Source organism: Mixophyes fleayi (assembly GCF_038048845.1).
Source record: "Mixophyes fleayi isolate aMixFle1 chromosome 6 unlocalized genomic scaffold, aMixFle1.hap1 SUPER_6_unloc_1, whole genome shotgun sequence".
NCBI classification, from domain to species: Eukaryota; Metazoa; Chordata; class Amphibia; order Anura; family Limnodynastidae; genus Mixophyes; species Mixophyes fleayi.
The window spans coordinates 150,189-175,801 of record NW_027445892.1 but is presented as its reverse complement, the minus strand read 5'-3'; the positions used below and the strand labels follow the sequence as shown (position 1 = coordinate 175,801).

The 25,613-nt window shown below is 50.6% G+C and overlaps 5 non-coding genes and 6 pseudogenes across 5 annotated transcripts; all 11 read right to left on the bottom strand.

Moving 5' to 3' along the window:
- Positions 1-368: 368 nt before the first annotated feature.
- Positions 369-541, bottom strand: LOC142111932 (U2 spliceosomal RNA; annotated as a pseudogene).
- A 5,651-nt stretch (positions 542-6,192) lies between these two features.
- On the bottom strand, positions 6,193-6,349 carry LOC142112000 (U2 spliceosomal RNA; annotated as a pseudogene).
- An 819-nt stretch (positions 6,350-7,168) lies between these two features.
- On the bottom strand, positions 7,169-7,359 carry LOC142112042 (U2 spliceosomal RNA). The gene has a single exon (XR_012681126.1). It is a non-coding gene; the product is annotated as a U2 spliceosomal RNA (small nuclear RNA).
- An 819-nt stretch (positions 7,360-8,178) lies between these two features.
- Positions 8,179-8,352, bottom strand: LOC142111938 (U2 spliceosomal RNA; annotated as a pseudogene).
- Positions 8,353-14,005: 5,653 nt separating this feature from the next.
- Positions 14,006-14,162, bottom strand: LOC142111999 (U2 spliceosomal RNA; annotated as a pseudogene).
- An 819-nt stretch (positions 14,163-14,981) lies between these two features.
- Positions 14,982-15,172, bottom strand: LOC142112040 (U2 spliceosomal RNA). Its single transcript, XR_012681125.1, has one exon. It is a non-coding gene; the product is annotated as a U2 spliceosomal RNA (small nuclear RNA).
- An 819-nt stretch (positions 15,173-15,991) lies between these two features.
- Positions 15,992-16,182, bottom strand: LOC142112039 (U2 spliceosomal RNA). Its single transcript, XR_012681124.1, has one exon. It is a non-coding gene; the product is annotated as a U2 spliceosomal RNA (small nuclear RNA).
- Positions 16,183-17,001: 819 nt separating this feature from the next.
- On the bottom strand, positions 17,002-17,192 carry LOC142112038 (U2 spliceosomal RNA). The gene has a single exon (XR_012681123.1). It is a non-coding gene; the product is annotated as a U2 spliceosomal RNA (small nuclear RNA).
- An 819-nt stretch (positions 17,193-18,011) lies between these two features.
- Positions 18,012-18,202, bottom strand: LOC142112037 (U2 spliceosomal RNA). Its single transcript, XR_012681122.1, has one exon. It is a non-coding gene; the product is annotated as a U2 spliceosomal RNA (small nuclear RNA).
- An 819-nt stretch (positions 18,203-19,021) lies between these two features.
- On the bottom strand, positions 19,022-19,194 carry LOC142111931 (U2 spliceosomal RNA; annotated as a pseudogene).
- A 5,652-nt stretch (positions 19,195-24,846) lies between these two features.
- Positions 24,847-25,003, bottom strand: LOC142111998 (U2 spliceosomal RNA; annotated as a pseudogene).
- Positions 25,004-25,613: the final 610 nt, after the last annotated feature.

Sequence of the window (25,613 nt, the reverse complement as noted above, 5' to 3'; positions counted from 1 at the left end):
GCTGCAACAGCAGCAGGGTTCTAAAAGGTGTGTGTCATAATCCTCACTTGCCTTTATTATGTCACTGGGTCCACAAGAGGGAGACACACTACGTCAGATTAATAGTTTCATTCATTCGGAGATCCAATTGAATTTGCAAATCACAAGTTGCTCCATTAAAGGAATAATTGGATCAATTCAGTAATCCTTTTGGACAAAGAAAAGGGTCTTCTTATCTGCAAATGCTTGTTTGCTAAAAGAGATAAGAAACAAAACAACAAAAAGACACAATAAATTGACACGAAATAAGACACAGGAGACAAAAATCTGTTCTTATGTTTTTTTGTTGCTGAAAAGAGACATGATTCTATTTTTTGATAACTGGATAAGAGAAGTGCACCGGTCCTGGAAGTACTGCAATACCAGGTCAATGCGTGGAGTGGACAGAGCAAGCTCTTCTTCCATCTCCCTGTTCTAAAAATCCATTTAATATATGGCCCCCAGATAGGGGGCGTATCAGATATTAAACTGATAAGAACAGATTTTTTGATTGAAAAAGTAGCTTTATTTTGTATAAAGTACAAAAAACACAGTTCATACATTTCATTCAAGTGTACGCAGTACACCGTAAGACATGATCATGCATACGTTTTAGTACAATACAGGGCATAAAGTACAAGACATGACATCCTACACTATATACATCAAGTACTGCACTAACCATTCAAACTTTACAGTGTATTACAGTGCAATAAAATAACGTTGGGTGTGAGGGGGAGGTAGGTGAGAGGGGTAGGGTGATGGAGTCACGAGCAAAAAGTTTTTATTGAGGACAGACACAAAGGGAAGGGTGCATAAATAGACATGACATTCAATAATACTTCATGCTGTGAAGGGGAATGGGTTGGAGGGGGAAAGGGAGGGGAGCACAAACCAAAGTTTTTTATTGAAAATAGACACAATGGGGAGGAGGAGAAGAGGAGACAACAATCAATCAATTACAATCAATCGTCGTCTTCATCTTCCTCAGGACTGTCAAGGGTGTTATAGTCTCTTAACAGGCTATGGATAAGCCTGCGACAGTCCTGGATGGTCATCTTCTCCCGCTTCAAGATGAGGCGGTTCCTGGCAAGCCACATAGCGTCCTTAAAACAGTTCATAAGGCGCCAGGCCTCCTGGATTGCCTCAACGGTGTGAGTCCCAGGAAATAATCCATAAAATACCGAATGGTATGAAAGGCAAGTCCTGGGCACACTGTCCTTAAGTTCATGTTCCAGGGCATCCAACAATGCCTGTGCAGTGGGACAGTCCCAAAAGATATGTTGAGCAGTCTCCCTCTTGGTAATACAAAAGGGGCAGTGAACATATCTGCACAGGTTCCGGGAGTGCATAAATGTCCTGAGAGGCAAACCCCCCTGAATGGCCATCCATGCAATGTCTTTATGTCCATTAGTCAGTCTCTTAGAGGCCACATTCTCCCAAACATGTTTGGCCGTGGCCACAGGGAGCCCTGGAACAGACTCCATAATGTCCTTAGCTCTGATGAGCTTGTGGATAGTTTTAGGTTTCCACAAGTCTGGTTTAAGTCCCTCCAGATGGTGCTCCCTCACAAATTGTCCAACATCCAGGTAAAACCAAGGTGTAGTCCAGTTGTAAGGGAAGGAGCTGTCCCACTTGTCCCAACCAAGTTTCCTCCAAAGAGGAAGAAGGAAAAAGCGTGACATGGACTTCCCGGCAGAGCAAACGTTCTTTTCAAGGAGTGTCCTGCGGATACAGTTGCAAACAAAGAAGGCCCGCAGCATGGTGGGGATATCAGGGATCCCTTTCCCACCTTTGTGGGGCTCCTTGTACATAACAGACCGCTTCACTCTGTCCATTTTGGAGCTCCAGATGAAGTGAAAGACTGTCCTCGTGATGGTCTTACAGACGGCAGCAAGAGGTGGCCAAGCTTGGGCCGTGTACTGAAGAACGGGAAGAATCTCGTTGCGCAGTACCAGTGCTTTCCCTTCGATGGTAAGAAGTCTGAGGCTCCACAGTCCAATCTTTTGCCGGACTGTTGCCAGTCTCTCTTCCCAGCACTTCAGGGCCGCCTCCTCTCCACCGAACCAAACTCCAAGAATTTTGATGAAGTCCGGCTTGATTGTGAAGGGGAATGCAGCGGGGGATGACAGGTGCCACTGACCAAACAGCATTGCCTCTGACTTCCCGCAGTTGACTTTTGCCCCTGAAGCTTGGCCGAAGTTGTTGCAGGTCTGGACGAGTGCTGCCACCGAACGCTGATCAGCGCAGAAGACAGTGACGTCGTCCATGTAGAGCGAACACTTGGCCTCTAGTCGGTCTGGACCCGGTGCGGTGATCCCTCTGATCTCTGGGTTTCGCCTGATGGACATCGCAAAGAGCTCTATACAACAGACAAAAAGGAGAGGTGAAAGAGGGCAGCCTTGTCTGACCCCAGACAGTACAGAGAAGGGGTCAGTCTTCCAGCCGTTCACCAACACAGAGCTGTAAATATCAAGGTACATCAGGTTAACATAAGAACAAAACATATCACCCAATCCAAACCTGCACAGAACCTTACGCATAAAACCATGAGAGACACGATCAAAGGCCTTCTCCTGATCAAGACTGACCAGGGCCACATGTGCATGGCGGTCTTTGATATAATGAACCGTGTCCCTCAGCAGCGCAAGGCTGTCTGCAATCCTTCTACCAGGAATGCCACAAGTCTGATCAGGATGAACAATTCGCCCAATGACAACCTTTAGCCTGTTGGCTAGTACCTTGGCCAAAATCTTGTAGTCCACGTTCAGGAGGGAGATGGGCCTCCAATTTTTGAGGTCACATCTCTCTCCCTTGCGCTTGTACAAAATCGTGATCAAGCCCTCTCTCAGAGTAGGAGGCATCCTGCCCTCCACCACCATCTCCTCATACAGCTCTAGCAGGTCCGGGCCAATGAGGTCCCACAGCGCTACATAGAGCTCGGCTGGGAGGCCATCACTGCCCGGGGTCCTGCCCGGCCTAAAGGATTTAGCGGCAGAGTGCAGCTCCCCCAAGGTGAGGGGGGCATCCATAGCTGCCCTACCTGTAGGATCAATAGGGTTAGTGATACCTGACAGGAAAGATTCAGCTGCGTCGTCGTCTGTAGTCTTAGGGGAGTAGAGTTTGCCGTAGTAGTCTGAGACGACTCCCATGACGCCCTCCTTCCCCCTCCTGGGGGTGCCAGACTCGTCCCGCAGCTCAGTCAGGGGCGTGTGGCCGGAGTGGAGTTTTCTGAAAAAGAAAGAATTACATTTCTCACCCTTCTCCAGATTCTCCACCTTGGAACGGAAGATGATGCGATTGGCCTCTTCCTCGAAGTGCCTTTTCAGGCCCCCTTTGGCCTCAGCCAGATCATCCTTCACATCCCAGCCGCAGAGTTGGAGATCCAGCAGGGACTGCAGCTGACGCTGAAGTCTCCTGAAGTTTCTCTTCCTCTCACACGCCTGTTGGCGGCCTTTAGCCTGAAAGAAACTGCGAAACTTGCCCTTGACATACTCCCACCAGTTAGACATACAGTCAAAATACATTTTGTCATTTTTCCACATTACATAGGCATCCCTCAGCTCAACCATCACCTCTTCCTTTCCCAGCAGAGCGCAGTTCAGCTTCCAAGAGCCAGGGCCGGGAGGGAACCCGTGACCCAGAACACCTTCAAAGAGAATGGCCCTATGATCAGAGAAAAAGCAGGGAACCATGACATGCCTGTTTTGTCTTACCGCTCTCGATGTAAACACAAAGTCAATCCGGGAACGCACTGAGCCATCGGGGCGGCTCCAAGTATAATTCACAGAGCCGGCCCCCATAGATCCCACTGCATCCCGCAGGGATGCTTCGGCTACCATCTCCTGCAACAACCTGGAAGAAACATCAAGTTTAGCATTAGTACCAGAACTCCTACCATCTTCCTCTATAGGACAGTTAAAGTCCCCAGCCATCACTACCGCCCTGGTGGTTGCGAGCTGGGCCCGCAGGGTCTGGAAAAGCTCCAAACGCTCATTCTTACCCGGGGATGCATACACACAGATAAGCCTGATAGGCTCACCCGCCCAGGAGCCATCTACGATAAGCAATCTGCCGCAGACAAACTCCTGAACGGAATCTAATGTGAAGAGGCTTCCCCTGATAAGAATGGCGACCCCTGCAGACTTACAGTCACTCCCCCCAGACCAATAGGAGGGCCCGTGAGACCACTGCCTCCCCAGATGCCTGTAGGAACTAGAGAAAGGGAGAGAACATTCCTGCAACATGTAAACATCACATTTCTGACTGTCAAGAAAGGTAAACACAGACTGACGTCTAATCTTATCCTTCACACTCCTCACATTAATGGTAAAAAGAGAAAAGTTAGCCATTAGTTGGGAGAAAAAAGAGAGTTAGCACAGTCAATACATCAGTTACCCTCCTTGTCCGGTGGGACTTGGTCCGGTCTGCCCGTGTCCCCTTCAGGTGGGAGCAGACCTTTCTCCTCTAGCTGGTCGAATAGGCAGATTTGGGGCAGTTGTAGGAATTCTTCCTCCTCCTGCTCAGAATCCAGCAGCTCATCCACCATCTCTACCAGGGCCCCCTCTGACGGGAGAGGGTCCTCTTCCAGCTCGATTGCCTTTTTCTTGGAAGGGTCAGAGTCGCCAGCTGGGCTGTCCAGCTCTTTCCGCTTCCTTCTTTGTTTGTTCTCATCACCTGCAGACACAAGAGGGAGGAGGGGGGGGAAATCCTCCAGGGAAAGGGAGGGAGCTGCAGTAGCGGTGGAGGGGGTTAGTGCTACTGCAGGGGGGGGGGGTGTTGTGACAGCGGGGAGGGAGGGGGGTGCTGTCACAACAGGGGTGGGAGATATCTTACCAGCTCTTGGCTGCGGTGTGGGCTTCTGTTGCTTCTTCTGGGCTGGCTTGGGCTGCAGGGCAGGGGTAGGTCCGCTTTCCGGCAGTCCAATCCCGGCAGCTGCAGCGTAGGATCTGGCCCTCTGGGGGCAGTCCCTGTAGATGTGGCTGGCCAGGCCGCAGAGGTTGCAGGACAATTTTCTTGGGCAATCCTTGGACTCGTGCCCCGCCACCTTGCAGTTCCTGCAGGCTGAGACCTTGCAGCTTCTCGCCATGTGGTCAGCTTCCCCGCATTTCCTGCAGTTCCTCGGCTGATCGGCATAGTGGAGGAGGCCGGCAGAGCCGCCCAGGGCAAAGCTTGATGGCAGGTGTTGGAGTCCGTCAGTTGCCGTGCTGTCTTTCCTCAGTCTGATGATAATGGACCACTTGCCTGTCCAGAAGCCGTTGACATCCAGGATCTTGGAGGGGTCCTTGACCACGGAGCAGAAGCGGCTCAGGAAGGTAGCGATGTCCTTACCAGGGGTGTGAGGATTTCTCATGGAGACCGTGGCTCTTCTCTCCTCTCTCTGGATGGGGCAGTTCCCCACGAAGCGGGAGAAGGGAGACTCCGGTCTCGCAGTCTTCACTGCCTCCCAGTACCTCTTGCAGATGGCAATGGAGGCGAAGGTGATGTACCAGATCCCTTTCAGGTAGTTCTGCACGCTGAGGGTTTCAGCCTTGGAGAAGCCCTGGTCCAGGATCATCTTCTTGCCGAAGGTCTCGGCCGTCATGTCTGGGACCCTTCCTTCCACTTCCTTCAGCTTCAGGACCACGGTCTGCCTCATCCAGGGTTCCAGATTGGGGGTCTTCTGGGGGTTGTCCTGGCTGGGCTGGCCTTGTCCGGTAGCAGGAGGGGCAGTGGAGGCAGAGGTTCCGGCCACGGGGAGAGGCTTCGGGGCGGTGTTCTTTCCTCCCTTCTTCCCAGGGGCAGGAGCAGGGGTGGAGGCAGGAGCTGGGGTAGCTGAGGCCATCGTCCTGGCTCTTCCTGGGGTAGAGAGGCTGGTCGTCCGGGGTGGAGGGAGCAGTGCAGATGTCCTCCCGCTGGGTAGAGAGGAGCAGGGGCTTCCGCTGAAGAGGAGGCGCTTCTTCCAGTGGAGCAGGGCCCGAGGAGAGGAGGGCTTCTTCAGCCGGAGGTGCTCCCGGCGTCTTCTTCCCGGCAGGCAGGGGGGGTCGGCAGCGCTTCTTCCCCGGGGTCGGTCTTCTTGCTCCTGGCCGGCTTTGATCGGGTAACACAAGTCTCAAACAGTTCCTCACCAGGGTTAGAGTGTGCTATCGGATGAGCCACACTCAGGTATGTCCTCTGGGTTTTGGGCAGGAGAGAGACAAGTGCACCATGCAGCAGAGTCTACATCAGCCCCTCACCAATGTTAGAGTGCGCTATCGGATGAGCCACACTCAGCATAACCTCCACCGGGTAGTTGGTAAGCTGATAAGAACAGATACTACACTTGATCTTAGCCAAAAGGCCGAGAAGCGATAACCTGAAAAGGGACCCAGGAAAGCGCCCGCTTCTCAGGCTAGGCCTGACAACTGTAGGAGACAGCCACGCCACACGCCGTATACTTTCTTCAGCGGCGGCCCACAACACTCCATTGCTGCACATTCTAGGCCCGACTAGCCTGAAAAGCCTGACACCTTCACTGGGACCCTCTTTACACCTCTCTGTCTGCAAAGGCACGCACATGAGCCGAGGACTTTTCAAACGAGATGCCTGCAAAATTTGCATTAACTCCTCCCCTTGACCATAAGTGCAACGACGCCCGCTGATTAGTCGGCCTGCCGTTCCGTCCTCGTCTCCCCAGGCAATTAATCACACTGTCTGCCCAGCTTCTTTCGGAATATTCACAGCATGTCACAGAAACAGCACTTCAAGGTGCATCACAATTGTTTCTCGGGCCACCGGCAAGTAAATAGAAAAGGAAGCTGCATGCTGCAACAGCAGCAGGGTTCTAAAAGGTGTGTGTCATAATCCTCACTTGCCTTTATTATGTCACTGGGTCCACAAGAGGGAGACACACTACGTCAGATTAATAGTTTCATTCATTCGGAGATCCAATTGAATTTGCAAATCACAAGTTGCTCCATTAAAGGAATAATTGGATCAATTCAGTAATCCTTTTGGACAAAGAAAAGGGTCTTCTTATCTGCAAATGCTTGTTTGCTAAAAGAGATAAGAAACAAAACAACAAAAAGACACAATAAATTGACACGAAATAAGACACAGGAGACAAAAATCTGTTCTTATGTTTTTTTGTTGCTGAAAAGAGACATGATTCTATTTTTTGATAACTGGATAAGAGAAGTGCACCGGTCCTGGAAGTACTGCAATACCAGGTCAATGCGTGGAGTGGACAGAGCAAGCTCTTCTTCCATCTCCCTGTTCTAAAAATCCATTTAATATATGGCCCCCAGATAGGGGGCGTATCAGATATTAAACTGATAAGAACAGATACTACACTTGATCTTAGCCAAAAGGCCGAGAAGCGATAACCTGAAAAGGGACCCAGGAAAGCGCCCGCTTCTCAGGCTAGGCCTGACAACTGTAGGAGACAGCCACGCCACACGCCGTATACTTTCTTCAGCGGCGGCCCACAACACTCCATTGCTGCACATTCTAGGCCCGACTAGCCTGAAAAGCCTGACACCTTCACTGGGACCCTCTTTACACCTCTCTGTCTGCAAAGGCACGCACATGAGCCGAGGACTTTTCAAACGAGATGCCTGCAAAATTTGCATTAACTCCTCCCCTTGACCATAAGTGCAACGACGCCCGCTGATTAGTCGGCCTGCCGTTCCGTCCTCGTCTCCCCAGGCAATTAATCACACTGTCTGCCCAGCTTCTTTCGGAATATTCACAGCATGTCACAGAAACAGCACTTCAAGGTGCATCACAATTGTTTCTCGGGCCACCGGCAAGTAAATAGAAAAGGAAGCTGCATGCTGCAACAGCAGCAGGGTTCTAAAAGGTGTGTGTCATAATCCTCACTTGCCTTTATTATGTCACTGGGTCCACAAGAGGGAGACACACTACGTCAGATTAATAGTTTCATTCATTCGGAGATCCAATTGAATTTGCAAATCACAAGTTGCTCCATTAAAGGAATAATTGGATCAATTCAGTAATCCTTTTGGACAAAGAAAAGGGTCTTCTTATCTGCAAATGCTTGTTTGCTAAAAGAGATAAGAAACAAAACAACAAAAAGACACAATAAATTGACACGAAATAAGACACAGGAGACAAAAATCTGTTCTTATGTTTTTTTGTTGCTGAAAAGAGACATGATTCTATTTTTTGATAACTGGATAAGAGAAGTGCACCGGTCCTGGAAGTACTGCAATACCAGGTCAATGCGTGGAGTGGACAGAGCAAGCTCTTCTTCCATCTCCCTGTTCTAAAAATCCATTTAATATATGGCCCCCAGATAGGGGGCGTATCAGATATTAAACTGATAAGAACAGATTTTTTTGATTGAAAAAGTAGCTTTATTTTGTATAAAGTACAAAAAACACAGTTCATACATTTCATTCAAGTGTACGCAGTACACCGTAAGACATGATCATGCATACGTTTTAGTACAATACAGGGCATAAAGTACAAGACATGACATCCTACACTATATACATCAAGTACTGCACTAACCATTCAAACTTTACAGTGTATTACAGTGCAATAAAATAACATTGGATGTGAGGGGGAGGTAGGTAAGAGGGGTAGGGTGATGGGGTCACGAGCAAAAAGTTTTTATTGAGGACAGACACAAGGGGAAGGGTGCATAAATAGACATGACATTCAATAATACTTCATGCTGTGAAGGGGAATGGGTTGGAGGGGGAAAGGGAGGGGAGCACAAACCAAAGTTTTTTATTGAAAATAGACACAATGGGGAGGAGGAGAAGAGGAGACAACAATCAATCAATTACAATCAATCGTCGTCTTCATCTTCCTCAGGACTGTCAAGGGTGTTATAGTCTCTTAACAGGCTATGGATAAGCCTGCGACAGTCCTGGATGGTCATCTTCTCCCGCTTCAAGATGAGGCGGTTCCTGGCAAGCCACATAGCGTCCTTAAAACAGTTCATAAGGCGCCAGGCCTCCTGGATTGCCTCAACGGTGTGAGTCCCAGGAAATAATCCATAAAATACCGAATGGTATGAAAGGCAAGTCCTGGGCACACTGTCCTTAAGTTCATGTTCCAGGGCATCCAACAATGCCTGTGCAGTGGGACAGTCCCAAAAGATATGTTGAGCAGTCTCCCTCTTGGTAATACAAAAGGGGCAGTGAACATATCTGCACAGGTTCCGGGAGTGCATAAATGTCCTGAGAGGCAAGCCCCCCTGAATGGCCATCCATGCAATGTCTTTATGTCCATTAGTCAGTCTCTTAGAGGCCACATTCTCCCAAACATGTTTGGCCGTGGCCACAGGGAGCCCTGGAACAGACTCCATAATGTCCTTAGCTCTGATGAGCTTGTGGATAGTTTTAGGTTTCCACAAGTCTGGTTTAAGTCCCTCCAGATGGTGCTCCCTCACAAATTGTCCAACATCCAGGTAAAACCAAGGTGTAGTCCAGTTGTAAGGGAAGGAGCTGTCCCACTTGTCCCAACCAAGTTTCCTCCAAAGAGGAAGAAGGAAAAAGCGTGACATGGACTTCCCGGCAGAGCAAACGTTCTTTTCAAGGAGTGTCCTGCGGATACAGTTGCAAACAAAGAAGGCCCGCAGCATGGTGGGGATATCAGGGATCCCTTTCCCACCTTTGTGGGGCTCCTTGTACATAACAGACCGCTTCACTCTGTCCATTTTGGAGCCCCAGATGAAGTGAAAGACTGTCCTCGTGATGGTCTTACAGACGGCAGCAAGAGGTGGCCAAGCTTGGGCCGTGTACTGAAGAACGGGAAGAATCTCGTTGCGCAGTACCAGTGCTTTCCCTTCGATGGTAAGAAGTCTGAGGCTCCACAGTCCAATCTTTTGCCGGACTGTTGCCAGTCTCTCTTCCCAGCACTTCAGGGCCGCCTCCTCTCCACCGAACCAAACTCCAAGAATTTTGATGAAGTCCGGCTTGATTGTGAAGGGGAATGCAGCGGGGGATGACAGGTGCCACTGACCAAACAGCATTGCCTCTGACTTCCCGCAGTTGACTTTTGCCCCTGAAGCTTGGCCGAAGTTGTTGCAGGTCTGGACGAGTGCTGCCACCGAACGCTGATCAGCGCAGAAGACAGTGACGTCGTCCATGTAGAGCGAACACTTGGCCTCTAGTCGGTCTGGACCCGGTGCGGTGATCCCTCTGATCTCTGGGTTTCGCCTGATGGACATCGCAAAGAGCTCTATACAACAGACAAAAAGGAGAGGTGAAAGAGGGCAGCCTTGTCTGACCCCAGACAGTACAGAGAAGGGGTCAGTCTTCCAGCCGTTCACCAACACAGAGCTGTAAATATCAAGGTACATCAGGTTAACATAAGAACAAAACATATCACCCAATCCAAACCTGCACAGAACCTTACGCATAAAACCATGAGAGACACGATCAAAGGCCTTCTCCTGATCAAGACTGACCAGGGCCACATGTGCGTGGCGGTCTTTGATATAATGAACCGTGTCCCTCAGCAGCGCAAGGCTGTCTGCAATCCTTCTACCAGGAATGCCACAAGTCTGATCAGGATGAACAATTCGCCCAATGACAACCTTTAGCCTGTTGGCTAGTACCTTGGCCAAAATCTTGTAGTCCACGTTCAGGAGGGAGATGGGCCTCCAATTTTTGAGGTCACATCTCTCTCCCTTGCGCTTATACAAAATCGTGATCAAGCCCTCTCTCAGAGTAGGAGGCATCCTGCCCTCCACCACCATCTCCTCATACAGCTCTAGCAGGTCCGGGCCAATGAGGTCCCACAGCGCTACATAGAGCTCGGCTGGGAGGCCATCACTGCCCGGGGTCCTGCCCGGCCTAAAGGATTTAGCGGCAGAGTGCAGCTCCCCCAAGGTGAGGGGGGCATCCATAGCTGCCCTACCTGTAGGATCAATAGGGTTAGTGATACCTGACAGGAAAGATTCAGCTGCGTCGTCGTCTGTAGTCTTAGGGGAGTAGAGTTTGCCGTAGTAGTCTGAGACGACTCCCATGACGCCCTCCTTCCCCCTCCTGGGGGTGCCAGACTCGTCCCGCAGCTCATTCAGGGGCGTGTGGCCGGAGTGGAGTTTTCTGAAAAAGAAAGAATTACATTTCTCACCCTTCTCCAGATTCTCCACCTTGGAACGGAAGATGATGCGATTGGCCTCTTCCTCGAAGTGCCTTTTCAGGCCCCCTTTGGCCTCAGCCAGATCATCCTTCACATCCCAGCCGCAGAGTTGGAGATCCAGCAGGGACTGCAGCTGACGCTGAAGTCTCCTGAAGTTCCTCTTCCTCTCACACGCCTGTTGGCGGCCTTTAGCTGAAAGAAACTGCGAAACTTGCCCTTGACATACTCCCACCAGTTAGACATACAGTCAAAATACATTTTGTCATTTTTCCACATTACATAGGCATCCCTCAGCTCAACCATCACCTCTTCCTTTCCCAGCAGAGCGCAGTTCAGCTTCCAAGAGCCAGGGCCGGGAGGGAACCCGTGACCCAGAACACCTTCAAAGAGAATGGCCCTATGATCAGAGAAAAAGCAGGGAACCATGACATGCCTGTTTTGTCTTACCGCTCTCGATGTAAACACAAAGTCAATCCGGGAACGCACTGAGCCATCGGGGCGGCTCCAAGTATAATTCACAGAGCCGGCCCCCATAGATCCCACTGCATCCCGCAAGGATGCTTCGGCTACCATCTCCTGCAACAACCTGGAAGAAACATCAAGTTTAGCATTAGTACAAGAACTCCTACCATCTTCCTCTATAGGACAGTTAAAGTCCCCAGCCATCACTACCGCCCCTGGTGGTTGCGAGCTGGGCCCGCAGGGTCTGGAAAAGCTCCAAACGCTCATTCTTACCCGGGGATGCATACACACAGATAAGCCTGATAGGCTCACCCGCCCAGGAGCCATCTACGATAAGCAATCTGCCGCAGACAAACTCCTGAACGGAATCTAATGTGAAGAGGCTTCCCCTGATAAGAATGGCGACCCCTGCAGACTTACAGTCACTCCCCCCAGACCAATAGGAGGGCCCGTGAGACCACTGCCTCCCCAGATGCCTGTAGGAACTAGAGAAAGGGAGAGAACATTCCTGCAACATGTAAACATCACATTTCTGACTGTCAAGAAAGGTAAACACAGACTGACGTCTAATCTTATCCTTCACACTCCTCACATTAATGGTAAAAAGAGAAAAGTTAGCCATTAGTTGGGAGAAAAAAGAGAGTTAGCACAGTCAATACATCAGTTACCCTCCTTGTCCGGTGGGACTTGGTCCGGTCTGCCCGTGTCCCCTTCGGGTGGGAGCAGACCTTTCTCCTCTAGCTGGTCGAATAGGCAGATTTGGGGCAGTTGTAGGAATTCTTCCTCCTCCTGCTCAGAATCCAGCAGCTCATCCACCATCTCTACCAGGGCCCCCTCTGACGGGAGAGGGTCCTCTTCCAGCTCGATTGCCTTTTTCTTGGAAGGGTCAGAGTCGCCAGCTGGGCTGTCCAGCTCTTTCCGCTTCCTCCTTTGTTTCTTCTCATCACCTGCAGACACAAGAGGGGAGGAGGGGGGGGGAAATCCTCCAGGGAAAGGGAGGGAGCTGCAGTAGCGGTGGAGGGGGTTAGTGCTACTGCAGGGGGGGGGGGTGTTGTGACAGCGGGGAGGGAGGGGGGTGCTGTCACAACAGGGGTGGGAGATATCTTACCAGCTCTTGGCTGCGGTGTGGGCTTCTGTTGCTTCCTCTGGGCTGGCTTGGGCTGCAGGGCAGGGGCAGGTCCGCTTTCCGGCAGTCCAATCCCGGCAGCTGCAGCGTAGGATCTGGCCCTCTGGGGGCAGTCCCTGTAGATGTGGCTGGCCAGGCCGCAGAGGTTGCAGGACAATTTTCTTGGGCAATCCTTGGACTCGTGCCCCGCCACCTTGCAGTTCCTGCAGGCTGAGACCTTGCAGCTTCTCGCCATGTGGTCAGCTTCCCCGCATTTTCTGCAGTTCCTCGGCTGATCGGCATAGTGGAGGAGGCCGGCAGAGCCGCCCAGGGCAAAGCTTGATGGCAGGTGTTGGAGTCCGTCAGTTGCCGTGCTGTCTTTCCTCAGTCTGATGATAATGGACCACTTGCCTGTCCAGAAGCCGTTGACATCCAGGATCTTGGAGGGGTCCTTGACCACGGAGCAGAAGCGGCTCAGGAAGGTAGCGATGTCCTTACCAGGGGTGTGAGGATTTCTCATGGAGACCGTGACTCTTCTCTCCTCTCTCTGGATGGGGCAGTTCCCCACGAAGCGGGAGAAGGGAGACTCCGGTCTCGCAGTCTTCACTGCCTCCCAGTACCTCTTGCAGATGGCAATGGAGGCGAAGGTGATGTACCATATCCCTTTCAGGTAATTCTGCACGCTGAGGGTTTCAGCCTTGGAGAAGCCCTGGTCCAGGATCATCTTCTTGCCGAAGGTCTCGGCCGTCATGTCTGGGACCCTTCCTTCCACTTCCTTCAGCTTCAGGACCACGGTCTGCCTCATCCAGGGTTCCAGGGTGGGGGTCTTCTGGGGGGTGTCCTGGTTGGGCTGGCCTTGTCCGGTAGCAGCAGGGGCGGTGGAGGCAGAGGTTCCGGCCACGGGGAGAGGCTTCGGGGCGGTGTTCTTTCCTCCCTTCTTCCCAGGGGCAGGAGCAGGGGTGGAGGCAGGAGCTGGGGTAGCTGAGGCCATCGTCCTGGCTCTTCCTGGGGTAGAGAGGCTGGTCGTCCGGGGTGGAGGGGGCAGTGCAGATGTCCTCCCGCTGGGTAGAGAGGAGCAGGGGCTTCCGCTGAAGAGGAGGCGCTTCTTCCAGTGGAGCAGGGCCCGAGGAGAGGAGGGCTTCTTCAGCCGGAGGTGCTCCCGGCGTCTTCTTCCCGGCAGGCAGGGGGGGTCGGCAGCGCTTCTTCCCCGGGGTCGGTCTTCTTGCTCCTGGCCGGCTTTGATCGGGTAACACAAGTCTCAAACAGTTCCTCACCAGGGTTAGAGTGTGCTATCGGATGAGCCACACTCAGGTATGTCCTCTGGGTTTTGGGCAGGAGAGAGACAAGTGCACCATGCAGCAGAGTCTACATCAGCCCCTCACCAATGTTAGAGTGCGCTATCGGATGAGCCACACTCAGCATAACCTCCACCGGGTAGTTGGTAAGCTGATAAGAACAGATACTACACTTGATCTTAGCCAAAAGGCCGAGAAGCGATAACCTGAAAAGGGACCCAGGAAAGCGCCCGCTTCTCAGGCTAGGCCTGACAACTGTAGGAGACAGCCACGCCACACGCCGTATACTTTCTTCAGCGGCGGCCCACAACACTCCATTGCTGCACATTCTAGGCCCGACTAGCCTGAAAAGCCTGACACCTTCACTGGGACCCTCTTTACACCTCTCTGTCTGCAAAGGCACGCACATGAGCCGAGGACTTTTCAAACGAGATGCCTGCAAAATTTGCATTAACTCCTCCCCTTGACCATAAGTGCAACGACGCCCGCTGATTAGTCGGCCTGCCGTTCCGTCCTCGTCTCCCCAGGCAATTAATCACACTGTCTGCCCAGCTTCTTTCGGAATATTCACAGCATGTCACAGAAACAGCACTTCAAGGTGCATCACAATTGTTTCTCGGGCCACCGGCAAGTAAATAGAAAAGGAAGCTGCATGCTGCAACAGCAGCAGGGTTCTAAAAGGTGTGTGTCATAATCCTCACTTGCCTTTATTATGTCACTGGGTCCACAAGAGGGAGACACACTACGTCAGATTAATAGTTTCATTCATTCGGAGATCCAATTGAATTTGCAAATCACAAGTTGCTCCATTAAAGGAATAATTGGATCAATTCAGTAATCCTTTTGGACAAAGAAAAGGGTCTTCTTATCTGCAAATGCTTGTTTGCTAAAAGAGATAAGAAACAAAACAACAAAAAGACACAATAAATTGACACGAAATAAGACACAGGAGACAAAAATCTGTTCTTATGTTTTTTTGTTGCTGAAAAGAGACATGATTCTATTTTTTGATAACTGGATAAGAGAAGTGCACCGGTCCTGGAAGTACTGCAATACCAGGTCAATGCGTGGAGTGGACAGAGCAAGCTCTTCTTCCATCTCCCTGTTCTAAAAATCCATTTAATATATGGCCCCCAGATAGGGGGCGTATCAGATATTAAACTGATAAGAACAGATACTACACTTGATCTTAGCCAAAAGGCCGAGAAGCGATAACCTGAAAAGGGACCCAGGAAAGCGCCCGCTTCTCAGGCTAGGCCTGACAACTGTAGGAGACAGCCACGCCACACGCCGTATACTTTCTTCAGCGGCGGCCCACAACACTCCATTGCTGCACATTCTAGGCCCGACTAGCCTGAAAAGCCTGACACCTTCACTGGGACCCTCTTTACACCTCTCTGTCTGCAAAGGCACGCACATGAGCCGAGGACTTTTCAAACGAGATGCCTGCAAAATTTGCATTAACTCCTCCCCTTGACCATAAGTGCAACGACGCCCGCTGATTAGTCGGCCTGCCGTTCCGTCCTCGTCTCCCCAGGCAATTAATCACACTGTCTGCCCAGCTTCTTTCGGAATATTCACAGCATGTCACAGAAACAGCACTTCAAGGTGCATCACAATTGTTTCTCGGGCCACCGGCAAGTAAATAGAAAAGGAAGCTGCATGCTGCAACAGCAGCAGGGTTCTAAAAGGTGTGTGTCATAATCCTCACTTGCCTTTATTATGTCACTGGGTCCACAAGAGGGAGACACACTACGTCAGATTAATAGTTTCATTCATTCGGAGATCCAATTGAATTTGCAAATCACAAGTTGCTCCATTAAAGGAATAATTGGATCAATTCAGTAATCCTTTTGGACAAAGAAAAGGGTCTTCTTATCTGCAAATGCTTGTTTGCTAAAAGAGATAAGAAACAAAACAACAAAAAGACACAATAAATTGACACGAAATAAGACACAGGAGACAAAAATCTGTTCTTATGTTTTTTTGTTGCTGAAAAGAGACATGATTCTATTTTTTGATAACTGGATAAGAGAAGTGCACCGGTCCTGGAAGTACTGCAATACCAGGTCAATGCGTGGAGTGGACAGAGCAAGCTCTTCTTCCATCTCCCTGTTCTAAAAATCCATTTAATATATGGCCCCCAGATAGGGGGCGTATCAGATATTAAACTGATAAGAACAGATACTACACTTGATCTTAGCCAAAAGGCCGAGAAGCGATAACCTGAAAAGGGACCCAGGAAAGCGCCCGCTTCTCAGGCTAGGCCTGACAACTGTAGGAGACAGCCACGCCACACGCCGTATACTTTCTTCAGCGGCGGCCCACAACACTCCATTGCTGCACATTCTAGGCCCGACTAGCCTGAAAAGCCTGACACCTTCACTGGGACCCTCTTTACACCTCTCTGTCTGCAAAGGCACGCACATGAGCCGAGGACTTTTCAAACGAGATGCCTGCAAAATTTGCATTAACTCCTCCCCTTGACCATAAGTGCAACGACGCCCGCTGATTAGTCGGCCTGCCGTTCCGTCCTCGTCTCCCCAGGCAATTAATCACACTGTCTGCCCAGCTTCTTTCGGAATATTCACAGCATGTCACAGAAACAGCACTTCAAGGTGCATCACAATTGTTTCTCGGGCCACCGGCAAGTAAATAGAAAAGGAAGCTGCATGCTGCAACAGCAGCAGGGTTCTAAAAGGTGTGTGTCATAATCCTCACTTGCCTTTATTATGTCACTGGGTCCACAAGAGGGAGACACACTACGTCAGATTAATAGTTTCATTCATTCGGAGATCCAATTGAATTTGCAAATCACAAGTTGCTCCATTAAAGGAATAATTGGATCAATTCAGTAATCCTTTTGGACAAAGAAAAGGGTCTTCTTATCTGCAAATGCTTGTTTGCTAAAAGAGATAAGAAACAAAACAACAAAAAGACACAATAAATTGACACGAAATAAGACACAGGAGACAAAAATCTGTTCTTATGTTTTTTTGTTGCTGAAAAGAGACATGATTCTATTTTTTGATAACTGGATAAGAGAAGTGCACCGGTCCTGGAAGTACTGCAATACCAGGTCAATGCGTGGAGTGGACAGAGCAAGCTCTTCTTCCATCTCCCTGTTCTAAAAATCCATTTAATATATGGCCCCCAGATAGGGGGCGTATCAGATATTAAACTGATAAGAACAGATACTACACTTGATCTTAGCCAAAAGGCCGAGAAGCGATAACCTGAAAAGGGACCCAGGAAAGCGCCCGCTTCTCAGGCTAGGCCTGACAACTGTAGGAGACAGCCACGCCACACGCCGTATACTTTCTTCAGCGGCGGCCCACAACACTCCATTGCTGCACATTCTAGGCCCGACTAGCCTGAAAAGCCTGACACCTTCACTGGGACCCTCTTTACACCTCTCTGTCTGCAAAGGCACGCACATGAGCCGAGGACTTTTCAAACGAGATGCCTGCAAAATTTGCATTAACTCCTCCCCTTGACCATAAGTGCAACGACGCCCGCTGATTAGTCGGCCTGCCGTTCCGTCCTCGTCTCCCCAGGCAATTAATCACACTGTCTGCCCAGCTTCTTTCGGAATATTCACAGCATGTCACAGAAACAGCACTTCAAGGTGCATCACAATTGTTTCTCGGGCCACCGGCAAGTAAATAGAAAAGGAAGCTGCATGCTGCAACAGCAGCAGGGTTCTAAAAGGTGTGTGTCATAATCCTCACTTGCCTTTATTATGTCACTGGGTCCACAAGAGGGAGACACACTACGTCAGATTAATAGTTTCATTCATTCGGAGATCCAATTGAATTTGCAAATCACAAGTTGCTCCATTAAAGGAATAATTGGATCAATTCAGTAATCCTTTTGGACAAAGAAAAGGGTCTTCTTATCTGCAAATGCTTGTTTGCTAAAAGAGATAAGAAACAAAACAACAAAAAGACACAATAAATTGACACGAAATAAGACACAGGAGACAAAAATCTGTTCTTATGTTTTTTTGTTGCTGAAAAGAGACATGATTCTATTTTTTGATAACTGGATAAGAGAAGTGCACCGGTCCTGGAAGTACTGCAATACCAGGTCAATGCGTGGAGTGGACAGAGCAAGCTCTTCTTCCATCTCCCTGTTCTAAAAATCCATTTAATATATGGCCCCCAGATAGGGGGCGTATCAGATATTAAACTGATAAGAACAGATACTACACTTGATCTTAGCCAAAAGGCCGAGAAGCGATAACCTGAAAAGGGACCCAGGAAAGCGCCCGCTTCTCAGGCTAGGCCTGACAACTGTAGGAGACAGCCACGCCACACGCCGTATACTTTCTTCAGCGGCGGCCCACAACACTCCATTGCTGCACATTCTAGGCCCGACTAGCCTGAAAAGCCTGACACCTTCACTGGGACCCTCTTTACACCTCTCTGTCTGCAAAGGCACGCACATGAGCCGAGGACTTTTCAAACGAGATGCCTGCAAAATTTGCATTAACTCCTCCCCTTGACCATAAGTGCAACGACGCCCGCTGATTAGTCGGCCTGCCGTTCCGTCCTCGTCTCCCCAGGCAATTAATCACACTGTCTGCCCAGCTTCTTTCGGAATATTCACAGCATGTCACAGAAACAGCACTTCAAGGTGCATCACAATTGTTTCTCGGGCCACCGGCAAGTAAATAGAAAAGGAAGCTGCATGCTGCAACAGCAGCAGGGTTCTAAAAGGTGTGTGTCATAATCCTCACTTGCCTTTATTATGTCACTGGGTCCACAAGAGGGAGACACACTACGTCAGATTAATAGTTTCATTCATTCGGAGATCCAATTGAATTTGCAAATCACAAGTTGCTCCATTAAAGGAATAATTGGATCAATTCAGTAATCCTTTTGGACAAAGAAAAGGGTCTTCTTATCTGCAAATGCTTGTTTGCTAAAAGAGATAAGAAACAAAACAACAAAAAGACACAATAAATTGACACGAAATAAGACACAGGAGACAAAAATCTGTTCTTATGTTTTTTTGTTGCTGAAAAGAGACATGATTCTATTTTTTGATAACTGGATAAGAGAAGTGCACCGGTCCTGGAAGTACTGCAATACCAGGTCAATGCGTGGAGTGGACAGAGCAAGCTCTTCTTCCATCTCCCTGTTCTAAAAATCCATTTAATATATGGCCCCCAGATAGGGGGCGTATCAGATATTAAACTGATAAGAACAGATTTTTTGATTGAAAAAGTAGCTTTATTTTGTATAAAGTACAAAAAACACAGTTCATACATTTCATTCAAGTGTACGCAGTACACCGTAAGACATGATCATGCATACGTTTTAGTACAATACAGGGCATAAAGTACAAGACATGACATCCTACACTATATACATCAAGTACTGCACTAACCATTCAAACTTTACAGTGTATTACAGTGCAATAAAATAACATTGGATGTGAGGGGGAGGTAGGTAAGAGGGGTAGGGTGATGGGGTCACGAGCAAAAAGTTTTTATTGAGGACAGACACAAGGGGAAGGGTGCATAAATAGACATGACATTCAATAATACTTCATGCTGTGAAGGGGAATGGGTTGGAGGGGGAAAGGGAGGGGAGCACAAACCAAAGTTTTTTATTGAAAATAGACACAATGGGGAGGAGGAGAAGAGGAGACAACAATCAATCAATTACAATCAATCGTCGTCTTCATCTTCCTCAGGACTGTCAAGGGTGTTATAGTCTCTTAACAGGCTATGGATAAGCCTGCGACAGTCCTGGATGGTCATCTTCTCCCGCTTCAAGATGAGGCGGTTCCTGGCAAGCCACATAGCGTCCTTAAAACAGTTCATAAGGCGCCAGGCCTCCTGGATTGCCTCAACGGTGTGAGTCCCAGGAAATAATCCATAAAATACCGAATGGTATGAAAGGCAAGTCCTGGGCACACTGTCCTTAAGTTCATGTTCCAGGGCATCCAACAATGCCTGTGCAGTGGGACAGTCCCAAAAGATATGTTGAGCAGTCTCCCTCTTGGTAATACAAAAGGGGCAGTGAACATATCTGCACAGGTTCCGGGAGTGCATAAATGTCCTGAGAGGCAAGCCCCCCTGAATGGCCATCCATGCAATGTCTTTATGTCCATTAGTCAGTCTCTTAGAGGCCACATTCTCCCAAACATGTTTGGCCGTGGCCACAGGGAGCCCTGGAACAGACTCCATAATGTCCTTAGCTCTGATGAGCTTGTGGATAGTTTTAGGTTTCCACAAGTCTGGTTTAAGTCCCTCCAGATGGTGCTCCCTCACAAATTGTCCAACATCCAGGTAAAACCAAGGTGTAGTCCAGTTGTAAGGGAAGGAGCTGTCCCACTTGTCCCAACCAAGTTTCCTCCAAAGAGGAAGAAGGAAAAAGCGTGACATGGACTTCCCGGCAGAGCAAACGTTCTTTTCAAGGAGTGTCCTGCGGATACAGTTGCAAACAAAGAAGGCCCGCAGCATGGTGGGGATATCAGGGATCCCTTTCCCACCTTTGTGGGGCTCCTTGTACATAACAGACCGCTTCACTCTGTCCATTTTGGAGCCCCAGATGAAGTGAAAGACTGTCCTCGTGATGGTCTTACAGACGGCAGCAAGAGGTGGCCAAGCTTGGGCCGTGTACTGAAGAACGGGAAGAATCTCGTTGCGCAGTACCAGTGCTTTCCCTTCGATGGTAAGAAGTCTGAGGCTCCACAGTCCAATCTTTTGCCGGACTGTTGCCAGTCTCTCTTCCCAGCACTTCAGGGCCGCCTCCTCTCCACCGAACCAAACTCCAAGAATTTTGATGAAGTCCGGCTTGATTGTGAAGGGGAATGCAGCGGGGGATGACAGGTGCCACTGACCAAACAGCATTGCCTCTGACTTCCCGCAGTTGACTTTTGCCCCTGAAGCTTGGCCGAAGTTGTTGCAGGTCTGGACGAGTGCTGCCACCGAACGCTGATCAGCGCAGAAGACAGTGACGTCGTCCATGTAGAGCGAACACTTGGCCTCTAGTCGGTCTGGACCCGGTGCGGTGATCCCTCTGATCTCTGGGTTTCGCCTGATGGACATCGCAAAGAGCTCTATACAACAGACAAAAAGGAGAGGTGAAAGAGGGCAGCCTTGTCTGACCCCAGACAGTACAGAGAAGGGGTCAGTCTTCCAGCCGTTCACCAACACAGAGCTGTAAATATCAAGGTACATCAGGTTAACATAAGAACAAAACATATCACCCAATCCAAACCTGCACAGAACCTTACGCATAAAACCATGAGAGACACGATCAAAGGCCTTCTCCTGATCAAGACTGACCAGGGCCACATGTGCGTGGCGGTCTTTGATATAATGAACCGTGTCCCTCAGCAGCGCAAGGCTGTCTGCAATCCTTCTACCAGGAATGCCACAAGTCTGATCAGGATGAACAATTCGCCCAATGACAACCTTTAGCCTGTTGGCTAGTACCTTGGCCAAAATCTTGTAGTCCACGTTCAGGAGGGAGATGGGCCTCCAATTTTTGAGGTCACATCTCTCTCCCTTGCGCTTATACAAAATCGTGATCAAGCCCTCTCTCAGAGTAGGAGGCATCCTGCCCTCCACCACCATCTCCTCATACAGCTCTAGCAGGTCCGGGCCAATGAGGTCCCACAGCGCTACATAGAGCTCGGCTGGGAGGCCATCACTGCCCGGGGTCCTGCCCGGCCTAAAGGATTTAGCGGCAGAGTGCAGCTCCCCCAAGGTGAGGGGGGCATCCATAGCTGCCCTACCTGTAGGATCAATAGGGTTAGTGATACCTGACAGGAAAGATTCAGCTGCGTCGTCGTCTGTAGTCTTAGGGGAGTAGAGTTTGCCGTAGTAGTCTGAGACGACTCCCATGACGCCCTCCTTCCCCCTCCTGGGGGTGCCAGACTCGTCCCGCAGCTCAGTCAGGGGCGTGTGGCCGGAGTGGAGTTTTCTGAAAAAGAAAGAATTACATTTCTCACCCTTCTCCAGATTCTCCACCTTGGAACGGAAGATGATGCGATTGGCCTCTTCCTCGAAGTGCCTTTTCAGGCCCCCTTTGGCCTCAGCCAGATCATCCTTCACATCCCAGCCGCAGAGTTGGAGATCCAGCAGGGACTGCAGCTGACGCTGAAGTCTCCTGAAGTTCCTCTTCCTCTCACACGCCTGTTGGCGGCCTTTAGCCTGAAAGAAACTGCGAAACTTGCCCTTGACATACTCCCACCAGTTAGACATACAGTCAAAATACATTTTGTCATTTTTCCACATTACATAGGCATCCCTCAGCTCAACCATCACCTCTTCCTTTCCCAGCAGAGCGCAGTTCAGCTTCCAAGAGCCAGGGCCGGGAGGGAACCCGTGACCCAGAACACCTTCAAAGAGAATGGCCCTATGATCAGAGAAAAAGCAGGGAACCATGACATGCCTGTTTTGTCTTACCGCTCTCGATGTAAACACAAAGTCAATCCGGGAACGCACTGAGCCATCGGGGCGGCTCCAAGTATAATTCACAGAGCCGGCCCCCATAGATCCCACTGCATCCCGCAAGGATGCTTCGGCTACCATCTCCTGCAACAACCTGGAAGAAACATCAAGTTTAGCATTAGTACAAGAACTCCTACCATCTTCCTCTATAGGACAGTTAAAGTCCCCAGCCATCACTACCGCCCTGGTGGTTGCGAGCTGGGCCCGCAGGGTCTGGAAAAGCTCCAAACGCTCATTCTTACCCGGGGATGCATACACACAGATAAGCCTGATAGGCTCACCCGCCCAGGAGCCATCTACGATAAGCAATCTGCCGCAGACAAACTCCTGAACGGAATCTAATGTGAAGAGGCTTCCCCTGATAAGAATGGCGACCCCTGCAGACTTACAGTCACTCCCCCCAGACCAATAGGAGGGCCCGTGAGACCACTGCCTCCCCAGATGCCTGTAGGAACTAGAGAAAGGGAGAGAACATTCCTGCAACATGTAAACATCACATTTCTGACTGTCAAGAAAGGTAAACACAGACTGACGTCTAATCTTATCCTTCACACTCCTCACATTAATGGTAAAAAGAGAAAAGTTAGCCATTAGTTGGGAGAAAAAAGAGAGTTAGCACAGTCAATACATCAGTTACCCTCCTTGTCCGGTGGGACTTGGTCCGGTCTGCCCGTGTCCCCTTCGGGTGGGAGCAGACCTTTCTCCTCTAGCTGGTCGAATAGGCAGATTTGGGGCAGTTGTAGGAATTCTTCCTCCTCCTGCTCAGAATCCAGCAGCTCATCCACCATCTCTACCAGGGCCCCCTCTGACGGGAGAGGGTCCTCTTCCAGCTCGATTGCCTTTTTCTTGGAAGGGTCAGAGTCGCCAGCTGGGCTGTCCAGCTCTTTCCGCTTCCTCCTTTGTTTCTTCTCATCACCTGCAGACACAAGAGGGAGGAGGGGGGGGAAATCCTCCAGGGAAAGGGAGGGAGCTGCAGTAGCGGTGGAGGGGGTTAGTGCTACTGCAGGGGGGGGGGGGTGTTGTGACAGCGGGGAGGGAGGGGGGTGCTGTCACAACAGGGGTGGGAGATATCTTACCAGCTCTTGGCTGCGGTGTGGGCTTCTGTTGCTTCCTCTGGGCTGGCTTGGGCTGCAGGGCAGGGGCAGGTCCGCTTTCCGGCAGTCCAATCCCGGCAGCTGCAGCGTAGGATCTGGCCCTCTGGGGGCAGTCCCTGTAGATGTGGCTGGCCAGGCCGCAGAGGTTGCAGGACAATTTTCTTGGGCAATCCTTGGACTCGTGCCCCGCCACCTTGCAGTTCCTGCAGGCTGAGACCTTGCAGCTTCTCGCCATGTGGTCAGCTTCCCCGCATTTTCTGCAGTTCCTCGGCTGATCGGCATAGTGGAGGAGGCCGGCAGAGCCGCCCAGGGCAAAGCTTGATGGCAGGTGTTGGAGTCCGTCAGTTGCCGTGCTGTCTTTCCTCAGTCTGATGATAATGGACCACTTGCCTGTCCAGAAGCCGTTGACATCCAGGATCTTGGAGGGGTCCTTGACCACGGAGCAGAAGCGGCTCAGGAAGGTAGCGATGTCCTTACCAGGGGTGTGAGGATTTCTCATGGAGACCGTGACTCTTCTCTCCTCTCTCTGGATGGGGCAGTTCCCCACGAAGCGGGAGAAGGGAGACTCCGGTCTCGCAGTCTTCACTGCCTCCCAGTACCTCTTGCAGATGGCAATGGAGGCGAAGGTGATGTACCATATCCCTTTCAGGTAATTCTGCACGCTGAGGGTTTCAGCCTTGGAGAAGCCCTGGTCCAGGATCATCTTCTTGCCGAAGGTCTCGGCCGTCATGTCTGGGACCCTTCCTTCCACTTCCTTCAGCTTCAGGACCACGGTCTGCCTCATCCAGGGTTCCAGGGTGGGGGTCTTCTGGGGGGTGTCCTGGTTGGGCTGGCCTTGTCCGGTAGCAGCAGGGGCGGTGGAGGCAGAGGTTCCGGCCACGGGGAGAGGCTTCGGGGCGGTGTTCTTTCCTCCCTTCTTCCCAGGGGCAGGAGCAGGGGTGGAGGCAGGAGCTGGGGTAGCTGAGGCCATCGTCCTGGCTCTTCCTGGGGTAGAGAGGCTGGTCGTCCGGGGTGGAGGGGGCAGTGCAGATGTCCTCCCGCTGGGTAGAGAGGAGCAGGGGCTTCCGCTGAAGAGGAGGCGCTTCTTCCAGTGGAGCAGGGCCCGAGGAGAGGAGGGCTTCTTCAGCCGGAGGTGCTCCCGGCGTCTTCTTCCCGGCAGGCAGGGGGGGTCGGCAGCGCTTCTTCCCCGGGGTCGGTCTTCTTGCTCCTGGCCGGCTTTGATCGGGTAACACAAGTCTCAAACAGTTCCTCACCAGGGTTAGAGTGTGCTATCGGATGAGCCACACTCAGGTATGTCCTCTGGGTTTTGGGCAGGAGAGAGACAAGTGCACCATGCAGCAGAGTCTACATCAGCCCCTCACCAATGTTAGAGTGCGCTATCGGATGAGCCACACTCAGCATAACCTCCACCGGGTAGTTGGTAAGCTGATAAGAACAGATACTACACTTGATCTTAGCCAAAAGGCCGAGAAGCGATAACCTGAAAAGGGACCCAGGAAAGCGCCCGCTTCTCAGGCTAGGCCTGACAACTGTAGGAGACAGCCACGCCACACGCCGTATACTTTCTTCAGCGGCGGCCCACAACACTCCATTGCTGCACATTCTAGGCCCGACTAGCCTGAAAAGCCTGACACCTTCACTGGGACCCTCTTTACACCTCTCTGTCTGCAAAGGCACGCACATGAGCCGAGGACTTTTCAAACGAGATGCCTGCAAAATTTGCATTAACTCCTCCCCTTGACCATAAGTGCAACGACGCCCGCTGATTAGTCGGCCTGCCGTTCCGTCCTCGTCTCCCCAGGCAATTAATCACACTGTCTGCCCAGCTTCTTTCGGAATATTCACAGCATGTCACAGAAACAGCACTTCAAGGTGCATCACAATTGTTTCTCGGGCCACCGGCAAGTAAATAGAAAAGGAAGCTGCATGCTGCAACAGCAGCAGGGTTCTAAAAGGTGTGTGTCATAATCCTCACTTGCCTTTATTATGTCACTGGGTCCACAAGAGGGAGACACACTACGTCAGATTAATAGTTTCATTCATTCGGAGATCCAATTGAATTTGCAAATCACAAGTTGCTCCATTAA